Genomic DNA, 25,949 nt, shown 5'->3' with positions numbered 1-25,949 from the left:
ATTGGTTAAAACAGGGCTAAAAACTCTAAAGAATATGATTCTACGCTGTATGGAAGACACAAAAGGGTGGCGTCAATTCCAGCTTTATTACTTAATTTCGCTTCGATAAGAACTTTTCTTATTGAGTCAAGCATCCCCTCCTAGGAAAAACATGTAGTGTTAGAAATATGCGACAAGTCTCTCCTGCACTCACATAACCAACCTCGTTCAATCGTTCAATTGCATAATATAAACTATTCCACCGAGTTGTACCAGGCAAAAGTACATCACGACCCATTGTCAGTGTTCTAAGCTTAGCAGTCCACTTTGGTGATTTCCGGAAGAACTTTATAATCTTGTTTGCGAGCGATATGAACTTAATCATTTCACTACTGTTGCCACCAACTTTCATCGCGGCGTTAGTACATAACTGGATCGAGTGTGCTATACAACGCCCTCTTATCCAGTTCCATGGAGTACGATCTCGTAAAGAAGTGTTATCAGAATCTTCAACCAAAAACAGCCAATCAGAGCTGGGAGTTGATGACGTATTTGATTTTTGGTTCTTTGATTGCTCTGGTTGTAATGAATCTATGATCGACTTTTCAGGGTTTGACTGCTCATAAGTGGACTGTGTGTTTAACGTTGGGGTCACGTTTTGTCCTCGCTTTGGTAAATTGTGGAAGCGATCTTTTTGACTTGAAGTTAATTTCAGTCTTTTGTGTTCAATAATTGCTTCTGATTTCCCATTTCGAGAAACTTCACCTTCTGGTCCACATTTTTTCTTTCGTTCGATCGTTCTCTTAGTCTTCAAGGCACTCGATGGCTCTCTACTTTGTGATGTCTCACTCTCAGCTAATTCTGCGTGTTTGCTCTCGGAAGACGGTGTTGGAATGACACTTTCATGGGCATCGGACATATCGGGAGCTACTGGGACATGAGGCTTTTGGAAGATTAAGTCCCACGGACCCCAGGCTGTTCATTTTACATATAAATCACATACGAAATACATGTTTAAGGAAATGCACGGCTAAGTAATTATGAGGTAGACATTACCTTCATCAAGATGAACTTCTCGTAAATTAACATCTATATCACACGGTTCGATCTCATTTACTTCCGCTTCAGAGTCACTAACGTCTTCGTCATTAGCGGTTATTTCTTCATTTATCTTCTCATCTTCCGGGGTCCACAAAAGCCACTCGTCTTGAAAAATATCAGCAAGACTCAAAGCTTTCTCAATATTTGTTGCATTATCCGCGCATACTGAATACACCTGAATATACGTTGAAGTTTTAACAGTGATACTGTATTAGACCTTTGGTTAGAAATGTGGTAAAGATTTCTCCCCTATACTTGGCGTGACAGCGCTGAAGGTATCTAAAGAGTGAATCCACTTCGAAATTTCTAATTTAAAAACACGCGTCTCATGGCTATTTCAAATACGCTAGATACATCTAACTCGATTAAGTATAGTTGAAGAAACCTTAGCTAGGACTGGACTATTCTTACATCTGCTGGTTCAATTCCAACTCTGGCAAGAGTATCCAACAAACGTTGCAGAATAAATTCTCCCGTATGTGCCTCAGGAAAGTGCTCAAACGCAATAAGGACATTTCTTTTCAGCCATTCCTTGTCTATAAATTGAGCTCTAATACCTATAAAGACGGAAACGTTATTAGATATCTAACTCACAATGTTCATACCTTGACTCAATAATAAACTAGCTCCTTATGAGTTACTGGGACCAGATAAAATAACGTATCCAGCGATTTCGACTTTCCACTTCCTTGAGGACTGACTTTTTTACTAGGTTTTATTAGCCGTGTCAATTGCTTTCAACCTCTGTACGCTTTTGTCTCCCCTTTCCCACACGATGTTGTAAGAAACGTAATCGCTAGCTAAGTTACTCATATTTATGTGAGTAACGCATAGGGAGCTTCTATATTATTAACAAATGCTTATACCTAAAGTAGGCTCCCTTAAGCGACTGCTCCAGATGTCTATTGTCAAATTAATGCTATTGGGATCTGCCTCGTGAAACAATTCTCGTAACTTAGGTTTAACCGCTTCTGATTTCTTCTCAAGCGCACGTGTCAATTCGCGTCTACTTATCAGATTCAGATGTGGTCCAAGATGTGAAATCATTTGTTTGAACGCCCATCCTTCCACGACAGAAAACGGCAAACCATCAATGGATATCAGATCTAGTAACAAGTCCTTAAATATATTTTGCTCCTCCGATGTATCTTCCACCTTCTTTGCTTTTTTGCTGGGAGGAATCTTAACTGCTAAGAACTTCTCTTCCGCTATCCTTTTTTTCGGCGCAGTTTCTCGTACTAATTGATTGGACGAGTGACTTGTCTGTGATGTAATATTTTTGTGTCATTAATGTGCAAGAGACTAGTGATTAGTTACGCATTCTAACGATGAACAACTTACAACTGAATTGAATTTGTTATATAGTCCGTCCAACGGAAGAAGAGACCTGAGAAATACGTTCACACGTATTACTCGTGTTTCTTCTTTCGTTGGACGGACTATAGTTACACTATATAATTATACACTAAAGAGGACACGCTAAATTTCCAAAACAAATTACCTCAACATGTCGGCGAAAATTATAAGCAACTGAAGAATGATAGGTTTTATTGCAGTGCTTGCATTGCATAAACACTTTCTTTGTTATTTGTCCATTTTCCACAATGTTTCCATTGTATATGAAATGTTCTTGAAGATTACCAGTTCCAAATTTGCCTCTCTTAAATCGTTCCAAGAAGGTTCTATCAATTCTTAGTACAACTTCAGACGACAACGCCTGAATAATGTCGCCAGACGTCTCAGAACTAGATTCAGTTCTATTTTCCATTCTTAACTACGTTCCAACGTCTGCACAGCTCAAGTAGTCATCCTGTGTTTGCGTATGTTAAATATGAAATCGCATCTCTGTTAATTGAGAGCATTTGAATTTAAGCAGCAGAGACATAGGCTAATAGAATCGCGCAGAATCTAGAATTGTCAGCCCAAATATAAAACTATGCCTAATCCTAAAAGAATCCATCTTTAGATAAGGAGGCTATTTGCGTAGTCCTTAACCCGACGCACTTTGCACACTAATAGTCTGACCTCCTTGTCAAAAACGGTACTAATACTTCAAGCATAAGTTTATACGATACTAATATACTTCTAGCATAAGTTTATACGATACTAATATACTTCTAGCATAAGTTTATACGATACTAATATACTTCTAGCATAAGTTTATACGATACTACTATACTTCTAGCATAAGTTTATACGATACTAATATACTTCTAGCATAAGTTTATACGATACTAATATACTTCTAGCATAAGTTTATACGATACTAATATACTTCTAGCATAAGTTTATACGATACTAATATACTTCTAGCATAAGTTTATACGATACTAATATACTTCTAGCATAAGTTTATACGATACTAATATACTTCTAGCATAAGTTTATACGATACTACTATACTTCTAGCATAAGTTTATACGATACTAATATACTTCTAGCATAAGTTTATACGATATGTTCCATAAGTATTGGTAATTCTAGAGACTCACTAGCCTTTAGGGCTAAAGCGGTCCGTTTCCTCTTATGGCCTCTCAAATTCATACCACCAAAAAAAAGGTTGATCATAATTGTGAAATTAGTATTGTGTCTATAACGGAATTGTTTTTGATTATTTACCATAAGTAAATATTAGACATACGTTAGACAATAGTGAATGACATAGAAGGTCCGGTAATGTTAATTACTTTCTATTAATGGTTTTTTCTAATCTCAAGTAGCTCAAACGTCAGTTACGTTTTCTTCAGATTAATTGGTAACTTCCATATTGTAATTACAAGATATCGTAAGACCATACTTATATAAACTTTAACTGTTACAAAAATGTGCCATCAACATTTAAGCAAACCTGCACGGCTTTGGAAAACACTATCGAAGAAGCCTTGCCTCTCGCCTGAGCTACACACATTAATTTCTGATTAGTTTAAACTATTAACACAGAAACGGATTGAGCTTAGCGAACCTATAAAGACGTTCACGGTTTGCTACTAGATGTTAACGTTATTAGGTCATTAAGCCATGCTAAACAATCGAAACCACTTTTATAAAAAATCCACAAAAATTTGTTTCACAATTCTGACAACTGTCCTTGTTACGCGCCCATATCTAAGGAACAGTTTAGTCCAAATGGTCATAGTCCTTTTTTACGCATTTTACCCAAAGAACACGCCTGTTAGTTTGTGTCAGATTTGCCAGAAACAGTGACAGTATAGTATTAGTATAATAGGAGCAAGCACACTTAAGAAGTCAACCGTTGAACAGAAAACCGACCAATACCGACAGTTCACCGGAACTAGGTATTGTATCTTTGCACACTTTGTATGTTAGTAAGCCTTCCAGGCTGAAACTTATAGCATACATATCCTATTCTTAGTATGGTAAAAATAACGTATTATATTTGGAAATGAAATATTGCGGCTTACCAAGAAATCACTAACTTCTCGAATGTAAAGACCACATATCAAATGTCGTCTAACACGTTTAATAACAAGAGATAAGACAGCAAAGTGTATCAAATAAACTAAATCTAAAAACGCGTAGGTGCCACCTTAGATATAATAAATAAAAAACATACCTCAAGTGAGGGCAAAACTCTCCGGAGTCCGGTTAGCAATTACGCTTGTGGTAGTTCGGCAAACTCTGATTTAAATTCGCGAATCCGATTACACGCTAATCCGAAACCCGAAAATACTGCTAGAAAATCCTCCCCCCCCAAAAAAAAACGTGAACCTTGCCCCATGACAAAAAACACCGAACTTATTAGGTGTATGCGTGGTAGGCCAAGTTGGCGAACCACGATCATACGCTTTAGCGGAAAGCCCAATCGTCATGTTTTGTAATAGACCCTTCCATTAATTACCAACGCACAGGGGAATGGCGGCCATATTATGAGAGTTCCCTCGCGCGAAGAGTTAACGCCAGGTGGAGGCTAGTAAACTCGCACTACCGCTTGTGGTACTTCTTGGCCCGAGGGAACTAGCCTAATATGGCGGTCAATCCCCTGTGCTGTTTGATTTTCCTGTGGAATTAAAGGAATGGTCTATTGGTTCGACTTTCGAACGAGGATTTGTACGCAAACGACTATGCTGAGCTGCACTTAAACGCATTAGTTAGTTCATTTACTACCAACAGCTAAAAAAATGAGTTTTCGTTTCAATATATATATTTGTCAATGTCAACCTAACTGTTGAGTAAAACCGATCATAACTATATAAAATCGTTCACAAATGTGTTTCATGTGTGCAACATTTAGCGACTAACTGTTAATCGTGACCATGATTCAATTAGTTGTGCTGGTAGAAACAGAATCACCAAGTAGAGTTCCCAGTCTATAAAGTAAAATCAGACATCAAGTTTGAACCCCACCGTACTATTTTATTCAGTCCGCATCGCGAGGTCGAATGTAAACCCCTGGAAGTTTAGCTACCCCGTATAGAATTCGAAACTATTCCGAATTGCATCGAGAAGTCAAAGTAAGACGATTAGTTTTTTAAACGAAGGTGCCTAACTCGTCTGATTTATCTTCAAAAAAACTAATTACTCCCCCCCTAACAACGCTATACCAGATCTCTAAAGCCAACATCGCATCAACGAATTAGCGACAACGTACGCATAAGTGGGCGTTTCTAATAATCGAGCGTAATAGGGAAGGTTCTAACATCTTCAATTGCATTCTTTGAAATTAAAGGAATAAGTGGGCGTTTCTAATAATCGAGCGTAATAGGGAAGGTTCTAACATCTTCAATTGCATTCTTTGAAATTAAGGGGTGCAGTTGAAGCCCAGGAGATTCGCAAATTTGCCCACCTTAGATAGAGATAGATAACAACTTTTATAATTAAAATTAGAAACTAACATATCTCTTCAAATTCTCGCGTGATCAACTGGTTTCACGCCAATTAAATAGCTATAGTCCCATAGAGCTATTTGTATTAATTCCTCCATGGTTTTTTCGCCAAGCTGAGAACTACGCGTTTTACGTCACGTTATCCAAAAAGCCGACTATTTTCTTTGAAGACCGCGCTAGCTCAGCACTAAGCACCGTGACGTAAAAATTCAAAAACAAAATCCCTGGGCCGCGTTCAGCAGCGCTGGGCTCTGCTGAACCCGGCCCAGATTTCCACCATGATTATAAAATCTAAGCCTAATTATTTAACAGTGTATTTAACTTTCGGCTCACTCTGAACCGTTAATGTCTCTGCATACAGAAACGAAAACCAAACCCAAACGTGTACTTTTTGGTTCACTAGGCCTATTGACAAATAAATGTTCATTTGACCAACATAGCACCGTTGTGCTTGTATTCACTGTGACTTTAGAAAGGATTATGCTATAAACAGATGTAGTATAGCTTAAGTAATATATAAACATCCATTTTAAATAATAATATTAAAAAAAATCCTTGGAATATCAAAATGAAATAGAGCTTTAAAGCTACAGAAGTACTAAATGCATCATAATTACGAAAAATATTTCCACATATTCACTTTATATTAAGGATAAAGGGAATATTATGGTTGTGTTGGCTTTTCTTTACACATCAAAACAAAACGAACTTCTAACGCAGCGCACTACTGTAACAACGGACGGACACATACAGACAAAAACATAGACTGCTTTTTAACTCTTTCCGTATTAATTTTGAATTGAGAAACAAGATTATCTTAAATATTAAAATAAATATAATTAATATTTAATATTTTCTTCGTTAGTTATTCGCCTTATTGAACGTTACATCGTTTTAAAAAAGAACAATTAAACATTCTTGAGAGACTTGACTAATATTGGCGTTTGAAATGATGCATACGCCGGTTGCTTCGCCTTACTAAAATAGGTAGTATATAAGGGTTTCGAATCGCAGCTATGGATAAGAACAGCGCAATTGCGTGAACCTTTGGTGGAAGCCCCACCTTAGGGAGGCCGGACGTTTCTCGTAACCCTGGCCGATCGCCGCGTATGTCTTAACCTTAAGGATGATGATGGAGTAGAAGCCAGGTGTGCAGACTGGTATCCATGTGGGATGGACAAAAACAATGACCAGAAGATGGTGGTGTGTAGAAACCAGTGTGTACAGACTGGTGTCCATGTGGGATGGACAAAAAAAAGACCAGAAGATGGTGGTGTTAGAAGCCAGGTGTACAGACTGGTGTCCATGTGGGATGGACAAAGAGCAGATGACGGTGGTGTTTAGAAGCCAGTGTGTACAGACTGGTGTCCATGTGGGATGGACAAAGACCACAAGAGGGTGGGGATTAGAAGCCAGTGTGTACAGACTGGTGTTCATGTGGGATGGACAAAGAGCAGCAGATGATTGTGATTAGAAGCCAGTGTGTACAGACTGGTGTCCATGTGGGATGGACAAAGACCAGAGGCTGGTGATGTTAGACAGGCAATGGAGTAATAGCCTGTAAGTGTAATACAATTTTCGAAATTTCCGGAAATTGAGAACACGTTTGCTCCGATTTGCAAACTACGAACGCGGTCACGCGGGTGTAACAACAGACAGACACACACACACACACAGACACGTCGAAATTAGAACCTCTCCGTGACATACGTCACTCGGAGAGGTAAAAACAATAGGGTAAAAATTCCGATGAGTTATTTTAGTTAAATTACTGGAATATTCAGCATCCATGTCGCTTCAAAGCAAGGGCTCCGTGGCTTAGAGGTTAAAGCGCCTGTCTTGTAAACTGGAGATCATGAGTTCGATTCTCGTCGGAGCCTCGCTGGTATGTTACTTGAACTACATTTCGTAGCTATTAAATTTTGAAAAATTAAAAATAATAGTTGATTTAGATATGCATAAACGAAAACAATAGTGTAAAAGTTCCAATGAGATAATTTAGTTAATTTACTGAAATATTCTGCATTCATATCACTTCACAGCAAAGGCTCCGTGGCTAAGTGGTTAAAGCGCCTGTCTAGTAAACAGGAGATCATGAGTTCGATTCTCGTCGGTGCCTCGCTGTTATGTTACTTGAACAAGATTTCGTAGCTATTAAATTTTGAAAAATTAAAAATAATAGTTGATTTAGATATGCATATGTGAAAACAATAGTGTAAAAGTTCCGTTGAGATAATTTAGTTAATTTACTGAACATTCTGTATTCATATCGCTTCACAGCAAAGGCTCCGTGGCTTAGTGGTTAAAGCGCATGTCTAGTAAACTGGAGATCATGCGTCGGAGCCTCGCTGTTAAGTTACTTGAACTAGATTTCGTAGCTATTAAATTTTGAAAAATTAAAAATAATAGTTGATTTAGATATGCATTTAAGCAAACAATTCTAGGAGAGCGGTAGCTCTCTTAGATAAGACTTCATACTGCCTCTAATGTATAAGGAAGGTCATTTTATTGGCTCTAACTTTTTTGTGTTCTGTTAACTGTTTTGAAAAAATTCCACAGAACTACAATCCGGGTCCTGAATAAGTGGTTAAAATTTCAAAGAGATTCATCTAATAGTTTATTTTATAAAAAAAAAGTTGCTAAGGGTGGTTTTCATTTACATAAAATTAATCAGCCTTTTTGGCAAAAAACTGGAAAATTCCCATAGAAATAACATGGGATTTTTTTAAAAAAAGGCCAAATTGTGGAACGTATACTACAAAAACTATACATATCTTAGGATTAAAAACGCTTTTAAATGAACGTATGATCTTTATATTAGGTCCTTTCCTACTCTTCATTCACAAAAATTAAGCTTAAGTATGTTTTGTTTAAATTTTTCAAAAATACCTCGATTTGCGATTTTTTCAATGATACGCTGTTTTATTAGAAATTGACAACACATTCGAAACTCGCCTTTATTAGCGTTTAGTGGTTGAATATAACATTTGGTGTGATTCTATTTCAAGTTTAATGGATGAAATGCTCTATTGAAGTTAAAATATCTTGAATAGTTAGAGAGTCCATGAGCTCGTTCCAAATCGAATTTATTTAAGAAAAAGCTTTGCCCAAGTCTATGACATCTCTGAATTCTGTTAGTGCAAAAGTCTACGACTAATTAAGCTAGATTAGCGATAACAGCTAATTAAGCTAGGGCTCTCGAAGTTAGGGACGCAAGCTAGATGTGGTGTTCTCTTCCCCCCTTGCTTTGGCTTCCCGCTCGCGTTTTTAACTTTACACACGCTAGCTTGGGTCCTCATCAATGCGACTTATCACACCTCCTCGGTGGTGAGAGCTGGTAACCACTTCGTTGTGTGGGCTAAGCGGATACGCGTCCTTCCCAAGCCAAGGTGTTGAGGCATCGTGCCGAGGGCTGCATGGTACTGGGGAAGTAAAACTACGGTATCGCTAACGATCCCCTCGGGGCACCAGGCGACACCCCGTTGTATCTAGCCTTCCACCCGGGTGGGGGACTACCGGGTGGTGACCTTTTTACTTGCCCCCTTACTCGTGGGATTCTTATGGAAACCTCTATTAAAACAAACTCTAACACTACCAAACCTACGGTGCAGGGGTCTGCTCAATGCAGAACCCACACTGATACCACTACGCTAGGGCCTGTATGCAGCGATACTCGTGCCAATTTATCGGTGCATGTGACTGGTAAGGCTTCGAAACGTACCGCGCGACGTCGTCTCAAACGACAGATCGCTAAGGAAAAGGCCAAATCGGGGTCTGGAACGGTCCCCACCCCCGCTGGGGGTGCGGCGACACGTGACACCCAGTTGAAGAGGCCTAGAACGGAGGACTCGACTCCCTCGCCCAGTACCTCGCAGGCGGCGTCGAAAAAGGCTAAGTCCTATAGAGACGCCGCCAGCGCTGAAAAGATGGCCATTCTTAAAAATGGCTATCCGAAGGCGGTCATTACGGAGGAAGACGTGGGCTCCAGAAGGCGATTCTAAGGGCGCTGGATGGGATACCTTCGGGGAGCCATCTACCACGCCTTGCGAATTTTAGATTGACGGCCGGGGCCCTGGTATACTCCTGCGAGGATACGTTCACTGGTCAATGGCTGAAGGATAATTTAGCCTACTCGGTGGTGGGGGATGCGGTGCTCTCAGTAATGAGAGCTAGCGAACTCCCTAAGCCGTTTAAGGTAATGTTCCGCACCAGAGACCAGATCACTAAAGAGCCGGCGGTGCTGTTCCGGCGTCTCAAGGCCCTTAACGATGGCTTTGCTACCGAATACTGGAAATGCATTCGGACATACGTGGACAGGGCAGTGCGATACTGGGTACTGTCCATTGATGGCTCCTCGCTGGAAGCCATTAAGAATGCTGGCTACGTGGGCTTCACTGGAGTTGACAAGGGTTCCTTCAAACTCCTACAGCACAAGGAAACCACCAAAACCACTGCAGCCGAGGCTACAGCAGGGGGTGGGACTAGCGAGATGGGGGATCTCGCTGTGGAGCTCGCTGGTGTCGCTCTAGGCACAGAGGGGGATGGGGTGGCTCATTCGGAAGCTTGTTCTTCCATGGATGAGTCCACCCTACTGGAAGAATCGGATGGGACCCTTCGGGGTTCAGCCGATGAGCGTTCCAGTGGTCCTGGTGAGGGGGAGGATCTTGGTACTGGGAGCTTGCCTGTCAGGGGGGAGGTGCCACTAGCCCTCTCGGGACTGATGAGGTGTAGCTAGGTCCCTTCTGAACCCCTCTCTTAAGGACCATGGGGACGCTACGTGCGATTCAAATCAATCTGCACCATAGTAAGGCGGCCTCTGCGGTACTCTGCAGGAGGTTTGCTATAGAGGGTCTTGATCTGGCCCTCATACAAGAACCGTGGATTTGCCATGGCAAAATCCTAGGTCTTGACGCGGCAGGGTCACTATTTTATGACCATACTTCTGCTAGACCTAGGGCGTGTATTCTGGTTCGGAGGGATCTTTGCTGTATCTCTCTACCGCTGTACACGTCCCAGGACACGGCGGCCGTGAAGCTAGTCCTGGCCACTGGGCATGCCAAGTTGACTATCACGGCTGCCTCTGCTTACTTTGCCCACGACGCGGACTCTCTCTCGACAATTGAGGCGATCAATTTGGTCGATCAATGTGAAAAGAGAGGGGCTGCGACGCCAACGCTCATCACATCACGTGGGGCAGTTCTGACTGCAACAGGAGAGGTGATGATTTACTAGAATATTTAGTTGGTTGTAAACTCCATATTCTTAATCAGAATAATGAACCTAATTTTGTTACTTCTAATAGAAGGGAGGTCATTGACCTCACTCTAGCCACGGAAAACCTCGTGTCTTCCGTGTCTAACTGGCATGTGTCTAATGAGCCGTCTCTGTCGGATCATAGGCACATCTGCTTTACTGTCGCGACTACCTCTGTCCCGGTGGGGACGGAGATACGCAATCCAAAACGGACCAATTGGGTCGGCTATAAGGAAGACCTAATCCTACGCTACGGAGATGGTCACACCCCTAAACTTACTTCACCCAACGATCTTGATAGGGCTGCTGGTGACAAACAGTGCTATCATTGAGTCGTTTCACCGGAACTGCCCACTCAAGACCGTTAACCGCTCGAGGCTTGTTCCTTGGTGGAATGCGGATCTCAGCCGGCTCCGGAAATACACGCGCAGGCTCTTTAACAAAGCCAAGCGCACGGGAGACTGGACTGGATACAGGCAGTCCCTTAATATCTACAACACGGCCATTAGAGCTGCTAAGAAGGACTCTTGGCGGACCTTCTGTGAGCAAGTCTCCAATGTCCCTGCCATGGCTAGGGTCATGAAGATCCTAGCGCACGACAACACACACCGACTTAATACTATTAAGTTGCAGGAGGGTGTGTATACTAAGTCTGGGGCTGAGACTCTCAAGCATATGCTGGAGGTCCACTTTCCTGACTCCACTTCAATCAATCCAACAAACCCTGACTCTCGATACCCTGTCCTGCACAGGGCGAAGAGGGAGGACTGGCTTGTAGCCAGGCAGGTTGTTACGATTCCCAAGCTTCGATGGGCTGTCAACTGTTTTGAGGCCTACAAGTCTCCGGGACCCGATGGGGTCTTCCCTCGGCTTTTGCAGGAGGGCTTAGACCACATCGCCTCTCCGTTATGCAAAATCTATAGACTTTGCATTGCTCTCGGCCACATACCTCGTGACTGGAAGCGCTCTAGGGTCATCTTTATTCCCAAGCCCGGGAAGGTTTCCTATCTCGAGGCGAAGGCATTTAGGCCCATATGCCAGACCTCCTTCTTCCTCAAAATCCTGGAGAAGCTGGTGGACAGGTACATTAGAGACGACGTACTTTCGGTAACTCCTCTCTCTTCTTCACAATTTGCTTACCAAAAAGGTAAATCAACTGAGACGGCCCTTCACGGCCTTACGAATTGCCTGGATAGGGCATTCGAGTTTCAGGAATTTTCACTGGCCATTTTCCTCGATATCGAGGGGGCCTTTGATAAGGTCTCTAGCTCGGTTATTACTGAAGCTGTCAAGAGATTTGGCATCAGCGACACTCTTGGCCGCTGGATCAAGTCCATGCTGACCGACCGAGAGGTGACGGCGTCTCTCCTTGGGGACTCTCTAGGGGTGACTACCAGTAGGGGCTGCCCTCAGGGTGGAGTGCTCTCCCCCCCTGTTGTGGTGCCTGGTGGTGGACGAACTCTTGGAGAGGCTCAGGGGTTCTGGGGGCTGTCACTGTTTCGGGTATGCGGACGATGTGGCGATAGTCTTTACCGGGAAGTTCCCGGATACTGTCACCGCACTTATGAGATCTGCTCTCTCTAACGTGGAGCAATGGTGTCAGGCGGTCAACCTCACTGTTAATCCTAACAAAACTGTCCTTGTTCCATTTACGAGGAAGAACACTAAGGATCTGTTCAATGATATCTCTTTCTTTGACCAGGTCCTGACAAAGTCCACCGAGGTGAAATACCTGGGGGTGACTTTTGATTGTAGACTCACATGGAAGCCGCATCTTGATCGGTGCATCAAGAAGGCCAAAATGCTTTTCTGGAGGACCAGGAGCTCTGTCGGCCAGACTTGGGGCCTTAACCCCAAGGCTGTACACTGGCTCTATACTGGGATCATCAGACCCATATTATCCTACGGGGCACTTGTCTGGTGGACAAGGGTCCGGCTTAAAACGGTGCAGGCTGCCCTGCGCAAGCTTCAAAGGCTTGCCTGCATCGGTGTTACGGGGGCCATGAGATCAACCCCAACTGCTTCCCTGGAGGTGCTCCTTGACATGCTTCCTCTTCATCTTTTTATTGAGGAGGAGGCTGTCATGGGGGCCTACAGGCTCCACATTAATGGCTGTTGGGTCCCAAGACTCTGGGATTACAGTCATACGAAGCTCTTTCGGGAGTACGCCGCACTCGAGCCGTCGCTTACGATGTGCTCTGACAAAACCGTTACCAGTTTTGACTTCACTAAGCCATTCAGCATCCACTTTCCCAGTCGGGCCGAGTGGACTAACCTGCTGCCTCTTGGCACTGGAGGTGAAACTATTTGGTTCACCGATGGTTCTAAGACTGACTCCGGCGCTGGCGCCGGCTATTACTGCCAAACCACAAGGGTCGGTTTTTCTGCATGCCTGGGCACCTTTGCTAGTGTGTTCCAGGCGGAAATTGCCCAGATCTGTTATTGCGCAGATTACTGTATGAACAAAGGGTATACCGGACGGACTGTGAGAATTTACTCTGACAGTCAGGCCGCCTTGAATGCGCTGAACCAGTGTGAGATTACCTCTCAACTGGTGCGCAGCTGCCTTGATCTGCTAGCGCGACTGGCATCCTGCAACAGGGTTCTGTTGTACTGGGTGCCAGGGCATAGCGGATATCAATGCAATGAGCAAGCCGATAGATTTGCGAAAAGGGGTGCGGAGGCCAAGCTCTAGGGGCCGGGGCCGGCCGTCCCCATCCCCTACAGGCACGTCAAACGGTGTCTGCATGACAGGTTGACTGTCATACAAAACCAGCTCTGGCATAACATGGAGGGCCAGAGACAGACAACGTTTTGTCAATGGTCCCTGCAGGTCTCGTGCCAGAGACCTAATTTCGCTCAGCAGATGGGATATTAGGCTGGCCACCGGTCTTTTGACCGGGCACTGTCGGCTTAATAGGCACCTACATCTGATGGGTTTTGCCGACGACCCTCTCTGTAGGTCGTGTCAGGAGAAGGAAGAAACATCCGCTCACGTACTTTGCGAGTGCGACTGCTTCGCCTCGCTTAGACTAGAATATTTTGATTCACATACTTTGGAACCCTCGAGGGTCTCCTCTATTACGGTGGAGCGAATTCTTCGCTATGCTGCAGCTACGGGCCTATTCAAGGCCTGAATATGAGGATGCACAATATGCCTTTGGCATCGGTGCTAGGGCGCGTACCCTCCTCAACAACAATAATAATAATAACAAATTAAGCTAGACTACCGATAACAGGTAATTAAGCTAAATTAGCGAGCTAGTTTAGCGATTATAGCTAATAAGCTAGATTAGCGATTACAGCTAATAAGCTAGATTAGCGATTACACCTAATTAAGTTAGATCAGCGATTACACCTAATTAAGTTAGATCAGCGATTACAGCTAATTAAGGTAGATTAGCGATTACAGCTAATCAAGCTAGATTAGCGATTACAGCTAATTAAGCCAGATTTGCGATTACAGCTAATTATGCCAGATTAGCGATTACAGATAATTAAGCCAGATTAGCGATTACAGATAATTAAGCCAGATTAGCGATTACAGATAATTAAGCCAGATATGCGATAACAGATAATTAAGCCTGATAAGCGATTACAGCTAATTAAGCCAGATTAGCGATTACAGCTAATTAAGCCAGATTAGCGATTACAGCTAATTAAGCCAGATTAGCGATTACAGCTAATTAATCTAGTTTAGCGATTACAGCTAATTAAGCTAGTTTAGCGATTACAGCTAATTAAGCTAGTTTAGCGCTTGTAGCTAATTAAGCCAGATTAAGGATTACAGCTAATAAAGCTAGATTAGCTATTACAGCTAATAAAGCTAGATTAGCGATTACAGCTAATTAAGCTAGTTTAGCGCTTACAGCTAATAAGCTAGATTAGCGATTACAGCTAATAAGCTAGATTAGCGATTACACCTAATTAAGTTATCAGCGATTACACCTAATTAAGTTAGATCAGCGATTACAGCTAATTAAGCTAGATTAGCGATTACAGCTAATCAAGCTAGATTAGCGATTACAGCTAATTAAGCCAGATTTGCGATTACAGCTAATTATGCCAGATTAGCGAATACAGATAATTAAGCCAGATTAGCGATTACAGATAATTAAGCCAGATTAGCGATTACAGATAATTAAGCCAGATAAGCGATTACAGATAATTAAGCCAGATAAGCGATTACAGCTAATTAAGCCAGATTAGCGATTACAGCTAAATAAGCCAGATTAGCGATTACAGCTAATTAAGCCAGATTAGCGATTACAGCTAATTAAGCTAGTTTAGCGATTACAGCTAATTAAGCTAGTTTAGCGATTACAGCTAATTAAGCTAGTTTAGCGATTACAGATAATTAAGCTAGTTTAGCGATTACAGCTAATAAGCTAGATTAGCGGTTACAGCTAATCAGGCTAGATTAGCGATAACAGCTAATTAAGCTAGATTAGCGATTACAGCTAATCAAGCTAGATTAGCTATTACAGCTAATAAAGATAGATTAGCGAATACAGCTAATTAAGCTAGTTTAGCGATTACAGCTAATAAGCTAGATTAGCGATTACAGCTAATAAGCCAGATTAGCGATTACACCTAATTAAGTTAGATCAGCGATTACAACTAATTAAGTTAGATCAGCGATTACAGCTAATTAAGCTAGATTAGCGATTACACCTAATCAAGCTAGATCAGCGATTACAGCTAATCAAGCTAGATTAGCGATTACAGCTAATTAAGTCAGATTAGCGATTACAGCTAATTAAGCTAGATTAGCGATTACAGCTAACTAAGCCAAATTAGCGATTACAGCTAATTAAGCCATATTAGCGATTACAGCTTATTAAGCCAGATTAGTGATTACAGCTAATTAAGCCAGATTAGCGATTACAGCTAATTATGCTAGTTTAGCGATTACAGCTAATTAAGCTAGTTTAGCGCTTGTAGCTAATTAAGCCAGATTAGTGATTACAGCTAATAGAGCTAGATTAGCTATTACAGCTGATTAAGCTAGATTAGCGATTACAGCTAATTAAGCTAGTTTAGCGCTTACAGCTAATAAGCTAGATTAGCGATTACAGCTAATAAGCTAGATTAGCGATTACACCTAATTAAGTTATCAGCGATTACACCTAATTAAGTTAGATCAGCGATTACAGCTAATTAAGCTAGATTAGCGATTACAGCTAATCAAGCTAGATTAGCGATTACAGCTAATTAAGCCAGATTTGCGATTACAGCTAATTATGCCAGATTAGCGAATACAGATAATTAAGCCAGATTAGCGATTACAGATAATTAAGCCAGATTAGCGATTACAGATAATTAAGCCAGATAAGCGATTACAGATAATTAAGCCAGATAAGCGATTACAGCTAATTAAGCCAGATTAGCGATTACAGCTAAATAAGCCAGATTAGCGATTACAGCTAATTAAGCCAGATTAGCGATTACAGCTAATTAAGCTAGTTTAGCGATTACAGCTAATTAAGCTAGTTTAGCGATTACAGCTAATTAAGCTAGTTTAGCGCTTGTAGCTAATTAAGCCAGATTAGCGATTACAGCTAATAAAGCTAGATTAGCTATTACAGCTAATAAAGCTAGATTAGCGATTACAGATAATTAAGCTAGTTTAGCGATTACAGCTAATAAGCTAGATTAGCGATTACAGCTAATAAGCTAGATTAGCGATTACACATAATTAAGTTAGATCAGCGATTACACCTAATTAAGTTAGATCAGCGATTACACATAATTAAGTTAGATCAGCGATTACAGCTAATTAAGCTAGATTAGCGATTACAGCTAATCAAGCTAGTTTAGCGATAACAGCTAATCAAGCTAGATTAGCGATAACAGCTAATCAGGCTAGATTAGCGATAACAGCTAATTAAGCTAGATTAGCGATTACAGCTAATCAAGCTAGAATAGCTATTACAGCTAATAAAGATAGATTAGCGAATACAGCTAATTAAGCTAGTTTAGCGATTACAGCTAATAAGCTAGATTAGCGATTACAGCTAATAAGCCAGATTAGCGATTACACCTAATTAAGTTAGATCAGCGATTACAACTAATTAAGTTAGATCAGCGATTACAGCTAATTAAGCTAGATTAGCGATTACACCTAATCAAGCTAGATCAGCGATTACAGCTAATCAAGCTAGATTAGCGATTACAGCTAATTAAGTCAGATTAGCGATTACAGCTAATTAAGCTAGATTAGCGATTACAGCTAACTAAGCCAAATTAGCGATTACAGCTAATTAAGCCAAATTAGCGATTACAGCTAATTAAGCCATATTAGCGATTACAGCTTATTAAGCCAGATTAGTGATTACAGCTAATTAAGCCAGATTAGCGATTACAGCTAATTATGCTAGTTTAGCGATTACAGCTAATTAAGCTAGTTTAGCGCTTGTAGCTTATTAAGCCAGATTAGTGATTACAGCTAATAGAGCTAGATTAGCTATTACAGCTGATTAAGCTAGATTAGCGATTACAGCTAATTAAGCTAGTTTAGCGCTTACAGCTAATAAGCTAGATTAGCGATTACAGCTAATAAGCTAGATTAGCGATTACACCTAATTAAGTTATCAGCGATTACACCTAATTAAGTTAGATCAGCGATTACAGCTAATTAAGCTAGATTAGCGATTACAGCTAATCAAGCTAGATTAGCGATTACAGCTAATTAAGCCAGATTTGCGATTACAGCTAATTATGCCAGATTAGCGAATACAGATAATTAAGCCAGATTAGCGATTACAGATAATTAAGCCAGATTAGCGATTACAGATAATTAAGCCAGATAAGCGATTACAGATAATTAAGCCAGATAAGCGATTACAGCTAATTAAGCCAGATTAGCGATTACAGCTAAATAAGCCAGATTAGCGATTACAGCTAATTAAGCCAGATTAGCGATTACAGCTAATTAAGCTAGTTTAGCGATTACAGCTAATTAAGCTAGTTTAGCGATTACAGCTAATTAAGCTAGTTTAGCGCTTGTAGCTAATTAAGCCAGATTAGCGATTACAGCTAATAAAGCTAGATTAGCTATTACAGCTAATAAAGCTAGATTAGCGATTACAGATAATTAAGCTAGTTTAGCGATTACAGCTAATAAGCTAGATTAGCGATTACAGCTAATAAGCTAGATTAGCGATTACACATAATTAAGTTAGATCAGCGATTACACCTAATTAAGTTAGATCAGCGATTACACATAATTAAGTTAGATCAGCGATTACAGCTAATTAAGCTAGATTAGCGATTACAGCTAATCAAGCTAGTTTAGCGATAACAGCTAATCAAGCTAGATTAGCGATAACAGCTAATCAGGCTAGATTAGCGATAACAGCTAATTAAGCTAGATTAGCGATTACAGCTAATCAAGCTAGATTAGCTATTACAGCTAATAAAGATAGATTAGCGAATACAGCTAATTAAGCTAGTTTAGCGATTACAGCTAATAAGCTAGATTAGCGATTACAGCTAATAAGCCAGATTAGCGATTACACCTAATTAAGTTAGATCAGCGATTACAACTAATTAAGTTAGATCAGCGATTACAGCTAATTAAGCTAGATTAGCGATTACACCTAATCAAGCTAGATCAGCGATTACAGCTAATCAAGCTAGATTAGCGATTACAGCTAATTAAGTCAGATTAGCGATTACAGCTAATTAAGCTAGATTAGCGATTACAGCTAACTAAGCCAAATTAGCGATTACAGCTAATTAAGCCATATTAGCGATTACAGCTTATTAAGCCAGATTAGTGATTACAGCTAATTAAGCCAGATTAGCGATTACAGCTAATTAAGCTAGTTTAGCGATTACAGCTAATTAAGCTAGTTTAGCGCTTGTAGCTAATTAAGCCAGATTAGTGATTACAGCTAATAGAGCTAGATTAGCTATTACAGCTGATTAAGCTAGATTAGCGATTACAGCTAATTAAGCTAGTTTAGCGCTTACAGCTAATAAGCTAGATTAGCGATTACAGCTAATAAGCTAGATTAGCGATTACACCTAATTAAGTTATCAGCGATTACACCTAATTAAGTTAGATCAGCGATTACAGCTAATTAAGCTAGATTAGCGATTACAGCTAATCAAGCTAGATTAGCGATTACAGCTAATTAAGCCAGATTTGCGATTACAGCTAATTATGCCAGATTAGCGAATACAGATAATTAAGCCAGATTAGCGATTACAGATAATTAAGCCAGATTAGCGATTACAGATAATTAAGCCAGATAAGCGATTACAGATAATTAAGCCAGATAAGCGATTACAGCTAATGAAGCCAGATTAGCGATTACAGCTAATTAAGCCAGATTAGCGATTACAGCTAATTAAGCCAGATTAGCGATTACAGCTAATTAAGCTAGTTTAGCGATTACAGATAATTACGCTAGTTTAGCGATTACAGCTAATTAAGCTAGTTTAGCGCTTGTAGCTAATTAAGCCAGATTAGCGATTACAGCTAATAAAGCTAGATTAGCTATTACAGCTAATAAAGCTAGATTAGCGATTACAGATAATTAAGCTAGTTTAGCGATTACAGCTAATAAGCTAGATTAGCGATTACAGCTAATAAGCTAGATTAGCGATTACACATAATTAAGTTAGATCAGCGATTACACCTAATTAAGTTAGATCAGCGATTACACATAATTAAGTTAGATCAGCGATTACAGCTAATTAAGCTAGATTAGCGATTACAGCTAATCAAGCTAGTTTAGCGATAACAGCTAATCAAGCTAGATTAGCGATAACAGCTAATCAGGCTAGATTAGCGATAACAGCTAATTAAGCTAGATTAGCGATTACAGCTAATCAAGCTAGATTAGCTATTACAGCTAATAAAGATAGATTAGCGAATACAGCTAATTAAGCTAGTTTAGCGATTACAGCTAATAAGCTAGATTAGCGATTACAGCTAATAAGCCAGATTAGCGATTACACCTAATTAAGTTAGATCAGCGATTACAACTAATTAAGTTAGATCAGCGATTACAGCTAATTAAGCTAGATTAGCGATTACACCTAATCAAGCTAGATCAGCGATTACAGCTAATTAAGCTAGATAAGTGATTTCACCTAGTCAAGCTAGATTAGCGCATACAGCTAATCAAGCTAGATTAGCGATTACAGCTAATTAAGTCAGATTAGCGATTACAGCTTATTAAGCCAGATTAGTGATTACAGCTAATTAAGCTAGTTTAGCGATTACAGCTAATTAAGCTAGTTTAGCGATTACAGCTAATTAAGCTAGTTTAGCGCTTGTAGCTAATTAAGCCAGATTAGTGATTACAGCTAATAGAGCTAGATTAGCTATTACAGCTGATTAAGCTAGATTAGCGATTACAGATAATTAAGGCAGATAAGCGATTACAGGGGCATTCCATGCGATTTCGGTATCGTTCCTTTCAACAGAATTCCCAATGGACCGAAATCCCATTCGACCGAATATCCCGCAATGATTTTAGATTCCCAATCGTCCGAATATGCCCATAAAAATACGTGAATATAACTTGAAACACTGTAGCCGTCAGCGATTCGGTGGTGAAGTGGACACGATGTTGGACTGCGAAGCGATAGGTTGTTGGTTCGAATCTCCGAAAGGTATGTTCATAATATTAAAAGTAAATGTTTCGTGATAATAATTAAAACGCTCGCTTTCATTCCTTTCAAGGCAAGAGATATATAGAATTAAAAAACAAATGAAGTACAGTCTTGATGGTAGTTCCATCAATGTCTTTAAGTTTTAAATTAAAATTTAAATATTTTGGTTTCGGGTGGGTTAGGTTAGGTTAGGTTAGGTTAGGTTAGGTTATATTAGGTTTGGTTAGGTTAGGTTAGGTTAGGTTCGGTTAGGTTAGGTTAGGTTTGGTTTGGTTTGGTTCCAAAAAGTCGTTGACACCTCTTCCAAAATATGCTCCTTTTAATTAGCTACAACCTTTTCCAAAATATTCTCCCTTTAAATAGCTACCTCCTTTTGCAAAACATTAATTCTCCTATTAATTAGTTGCCACCTTTTCCAAAACATTCTCCTATTAATTAGCTGCCACCTTTTCCAAAATATTCTCCTAATAATTAGCTGCAACCTTTTCCAAAACATTCTCCTACTAATTAGCTACCACTTTTTCCAAAATATTCTCCTTTTAATTAGCTACCACCTTTTCCAAAACATTCTCCTATTAATTAGCTGCCACCTTTTCCAAAATATTTTCCTATTAATTAGCTGCCACCTTTTCCAAAATATTTTCCTATTAATTAGCTGCAACCTTTTCCAAAACATTCTCCTATTAATTAGCTGCCACCTTTTCCAAAATATTCTCCTAATAATTAGCTGCAACCTTTTCCAAAACATTCTCCTACTAATTAGCTACCACTTTTTCCAAAATATTCTCCTTTTAATTAGCTACCACCTTTTCCAAAACATTCTCCTATTAATTAGCTGCCACCTTTTCCAAAATATTTTCCTATTAATTAGCTGCCACCTTTTCCAAAATATTTTCCTATTAATTAGCTGCAACCTTTTCCAAAACATTCTCCAACTAATTAGCTGCCACCTTTTCCAAAACATTCTCCAATTAATTAGATGCCACCTTTTCCAAAACATTCTCCAATTAATTAGATGCCACCTTTTCCAAAATATTCTCCTATTAATTAGCTGCAACCTTTTCCAAAACATTCTCCTACTAATTAGCTGCCACTTTTTCCAAAATATTCTCCTTTTAATTAGCTACCACCTTTTCCAAAACATTCTCCTATTAATTAGCTGCCACCTTTTCCAAAATATTTTCCTATTAATTAGCTGCAACCTTTTCCAAAACATTCTCCAACTAATTAGCTGCCACCTTTTCCAAAACATTCTCCAATTAATTAGATGCCACCTTTTCCAAAATATTCTCCTATTAATTAGCTGCAACTTTTTCCAAAATATTCTCCTATTAATTAGCTGCAACCTTTCCCAAAACATTCTCCTATTAATTAGCTGCAACCTTTTCCAAAACATTCTCCTTCTAATTAGCTGCCACATTTTCCAAAATATTCTCCTTTTAATTAACTAGCACATTTTCCAAAATATTCTCCTTTTAATTAACTACCACCTTTTCTAAAATATTCTCCTATTAATTAGCTGCCACCTCTTCCAAAAGATTTTCCTACTAATTAAAAATATATTTAATGCGAAACCACACAGCATGTCTTCTTCCATTTTAATAGAATTTCGGTCCAATGGGACTATAATAAAATCGCACCTTTTGGCTACGTTCGGTCGAATGGGACACCACAAAAAAGCCGTTCTGTCGAATGGGAATTCGGTTCAATGGGACCAAAGCGCGATTTCGACCAGTGATGTCACCATGGGTCAATCGATTTTTTCCAAATTTGGTACACCACTAGATACGATTAAGAAACTAAGGTTTGCAAGATTTTAGCTCAAAATATTGAGAAGTTTTCAAAATATTTAAATTTTCCCGGAACCCTCCATTTTTATAAAGATTTTTTTTAATTTTGCACCCCTTTATATATATGAACCTAGCTTTTTTTCTATACGGTATTTCTGAACAAAATTTAACAGACTTATTACGTGTTGCTAGGGCTACTTATTGGTGAAAATTACACGGTTCTAGCTCAAAGCACTGCCGAGTTATTAAGCATCTAAAATTAAAATTTTGTTTTTGGGGGGTCCCATTCATGGTGGTTTATGGTCATGTGGACAAGTGAAAAATTTATATATTTTAGTACCATTAGATACCTCTTAAAGAGATCTTTAAAATGAGCTCTTAAAAAAATATGGTTTTTCTTAGTTTTGATTTGACAGAAAAAAAAATAATTTCTCGAAAATGACTGGTTTTTCAAATTTTATTTTATGAAAATTGGCAAGTATTTTAATTTAAATGCTAGCGATTCGTAATATACCACGGTGAAGAGAGTTGGGATGTAAAAATGCCTCGTTGAGGGAAGAATAGCGCATTCAAAAGGCAGGCTGATAATTATTGGTTGATCATTTCCCGCTCAAAAGGGAAAAAACATATTAAGTCGCCGCTTTGTCAATAGAGGGCGTACAAAACCACATAGTCCGTTGTTCAGCAATTTCAAAAAGTTCGGTATTATTTAAAGGTCGTCTAATTTTACGCGGAAACGTTTTAAATTAGATTATCTTTATTTATTTGTCGATAATGGCACTTTCACAATGTTCAGTTGGTGAAATAAATGATGACTGTTGTCACAAACTAGTTTTTTCAAGAAAGGTTGGTTTAAACTTGTATTCTGAAATTGAAAGCGAGGACCGTGTGCTTATATCTTTAAGGTCTGGAATCGATGCTGAACTTTTAAAAACTGTTTGTTTTCATCACTTTTCTGCCCTTGTGTCGAGATATTCTTCATTACAATTAAAATGCTGCAACCCATTTCAATTGCACCTGAAATGTTTACCTTCTGGTCCCTCTTTGAAAAAACTTATATCTTTAGAAGAATCAGTGCTTCTAAATGAAAGAACTGGCAAGGATATTAAGCCAGGCCAGAAATTATGTTTACAATGTACTATCAAGTTAAATTCGATTCGAAATGCTGAACCAGATGAGTCACAAAGTCTAAGTGAGAAAAGTGATAGTGCCAAGAGGAAAGTCAACCTTTAACCCTAACTCAAGAGAACGAACGACAGTTAGAAACCTTTAACAGTTCGTTAGTGGCTCTTGAAACATCACCACTTAAGCTACATGGTTTACACGAGCATCCACGCCCTGCTTATGCTAAACGAAAAGTTAGAGAAACCATGGAAGGAGTAAAATCTAATGTAGCGAAACGTCTTAACATTGAAGAAAACGAATGCGACCCGAGCTCAACAAATGGCAATGATGAAGTCTTCGACACCTTGATATCCCAATTAAAAGAAAAAGTGAGAAATTCTTCAAGACAAGATAAGTGCAAGCTTTTGACATTTGTGCCAAACTCTGGGCCTATTTCGAAAATTTCTGAAGAGTTTCTAGTGACTCATTATTTGGCGAAAAAGGCTCGAAAATTAAAGAAACAGTTCGGAATTTTACCAGATCTTCAACAGAGGACTGGTAATGCATTAAGACTTGAGATAGAAGCTCAAGCGCGGCTGTTTAACGAAGACGATGAAGTTTTAAGGATGTGTCCGGGTAAAAAAGAATTCGTTTCAATTAGAGAAAATGGTGCCAAAGTGCAAAAACAAAAGAGGTTACTTCTCGCCAATCTTAGAGAGATTTATGTCCAATTCAAGACAATATTTCCACAGGCGAAGATCGGATTTTCAAAATTTTGCACACTTAGGCCAAAGTGGTGCGTAACGGTTTCTTCAAAAGGTGCCCATAGCGTGTGCGTCTGCGAAATTCACCAAAATTTAAAGTTGATGGCTCTGGCTTTGCCAACGAAGATCGACTATAAAATTCTAATGCTGAAATCTGTGTGTGACGCGAATGATCGGCAATGCATGCTTCACGGCTGCGAAAACTGTCCAGGTGATGAAAGTTTCGCAGCTTACCTAAAAACATTGTTTGAAGAAAGAGAATTCGATTCTGAAGATCACCTTTCGTACAAGCAGTGGGTGCATATTAATGGGCAAACAAACCTCATAGACGTTAGAGAGTCATTAAGTGATTTCATACCTAATTTTACCACATGCATGGCTCGTCTAGCGCCTCATCATTTCATAGCCAAGTCACAAGCAACTTACCTAAGAAATTTAAAAGATAATCTGTTGGAAAATAATATAGTGACGTTGATGGACTTTGCTGAAAATTTTTCTTTCATTGTACAAGACGCTGTACAAGGGCTCCACTGGGAAAATAGCCAGGCAACACTGCATCCGTTTGTATCGTATTACAAATGCGAAAATGAACTGAAATGCCTGAGCTGCTGCATAGTTTCTGACGAAATGGACCATGGTGCTTCAACGATAAACTTCTACATTACGTTAGTTGTTCAACATCTTCGAACTGTACTCCCAAACTTGAAACACATACACTACTTTAGCGACGGAGCCTCGTCCCAATATAAGAACTGTAAAAACTTTGTGAATCTTTGCCACCATGAAGACGACTTTGGCGTTACGGCTGAATGGAATTTCTTTGCCACCAGCCACGGCAAAAGCCCTTGCGATGGCATTGGAGGGACGGCTAAACGTCTAGTATCTCGAGCTTCACTTCAATCACCAACGCAAAATCAAATACTAACTCCAGAAAAGTTCTTTGAGTGGGCAGATAAGAATATCTCTTCAATTAAGTTCTTTTATGCTCGAAAAGAAATGGTTCAATTGCATCGGAACAAAATTGAGTCAAGACTTTGAAAAGCGACAACAATATTAGGTACTCGAAGCCACCACAAGATTGTTCCAATCTCGAAAACCGAACTCTTTTTGCACCGAATATCTGCGGACGATTTAGCTCAGAAAGTCAAAGTTGTGGTAGAAGAGTGCCACGAACATGACGAAGAGCTTTCCTTTCGTGACGTGACAGCTGGTCAATATGTTGCAGCCATCTATGACCAAGACTGGTACATTGGTTTGGTATTGGAAACCTTTCCAGTAGAGAACGATTTCCTAATTAAATTCATGAAAAGAGACAAGGACACTAATCGCCTTTCACGGCCCAAAAGAGACGACAAATGCCATGTGCCTCTTAACTCCATTTTGTGTCTGATATCAGAGCCAACGGCCATTGCATCCAGAGCGAGATCATTTAATTTGAAAGATTATGATTTGGAAAACATTCGCACCCTTATTTTCCATAAGAA

At 39.7% G+C, this 25,949-nt stretch overlaps 2 non-coding genes across 2 annotated transcripts; both read left to right on the top strand.

The window, feature by feature from the left end:
• The first annotated feature begins 7,731 nt into the window (after positions 1 to 7,731).
• Positions 7,732 to 7,804, top strand: TRNAT-UGU (transfer RNA threonine (anticodon UGU)). Its single transcript has one exon. It is a non-coding gene; the product is annotated as a tRNA-Thr (tRNA).
• Positions 7,805 to 7,970: 166 nt separating this feature from the next.
• TRNAT-AGU (transfer RNA threonine (anticodon AGU)) lies at positions 7,971 to 8,043 on the top strand. The gene has a single exon. It is a non-coding gene; the product is annotated as a tRNA-Thr (tRNA).
• Positions 8,044 to 25,949: the final 17,906 nt, after the last annotated feature.

Source organism: Phalangium opilio, unplaced genomic scaffold (genome assembly GCF_054372755.1).
Source record: "Phalangium opilio isolate 3A_F unplaced genomic scaffold, DU_Popi_V2 ptg000019l_1, whole genome shotgun sequence".
Classification (NCBI taxonomy): Eukaryota; Metazoa; Arthropoda; class Arachnida; order Opiliones; family Phalangiidae; genus Phalangium; species Phalangium opilio.
This window is presented reverse-complemented; position numbering and strand designations above follow the sequence as displayed.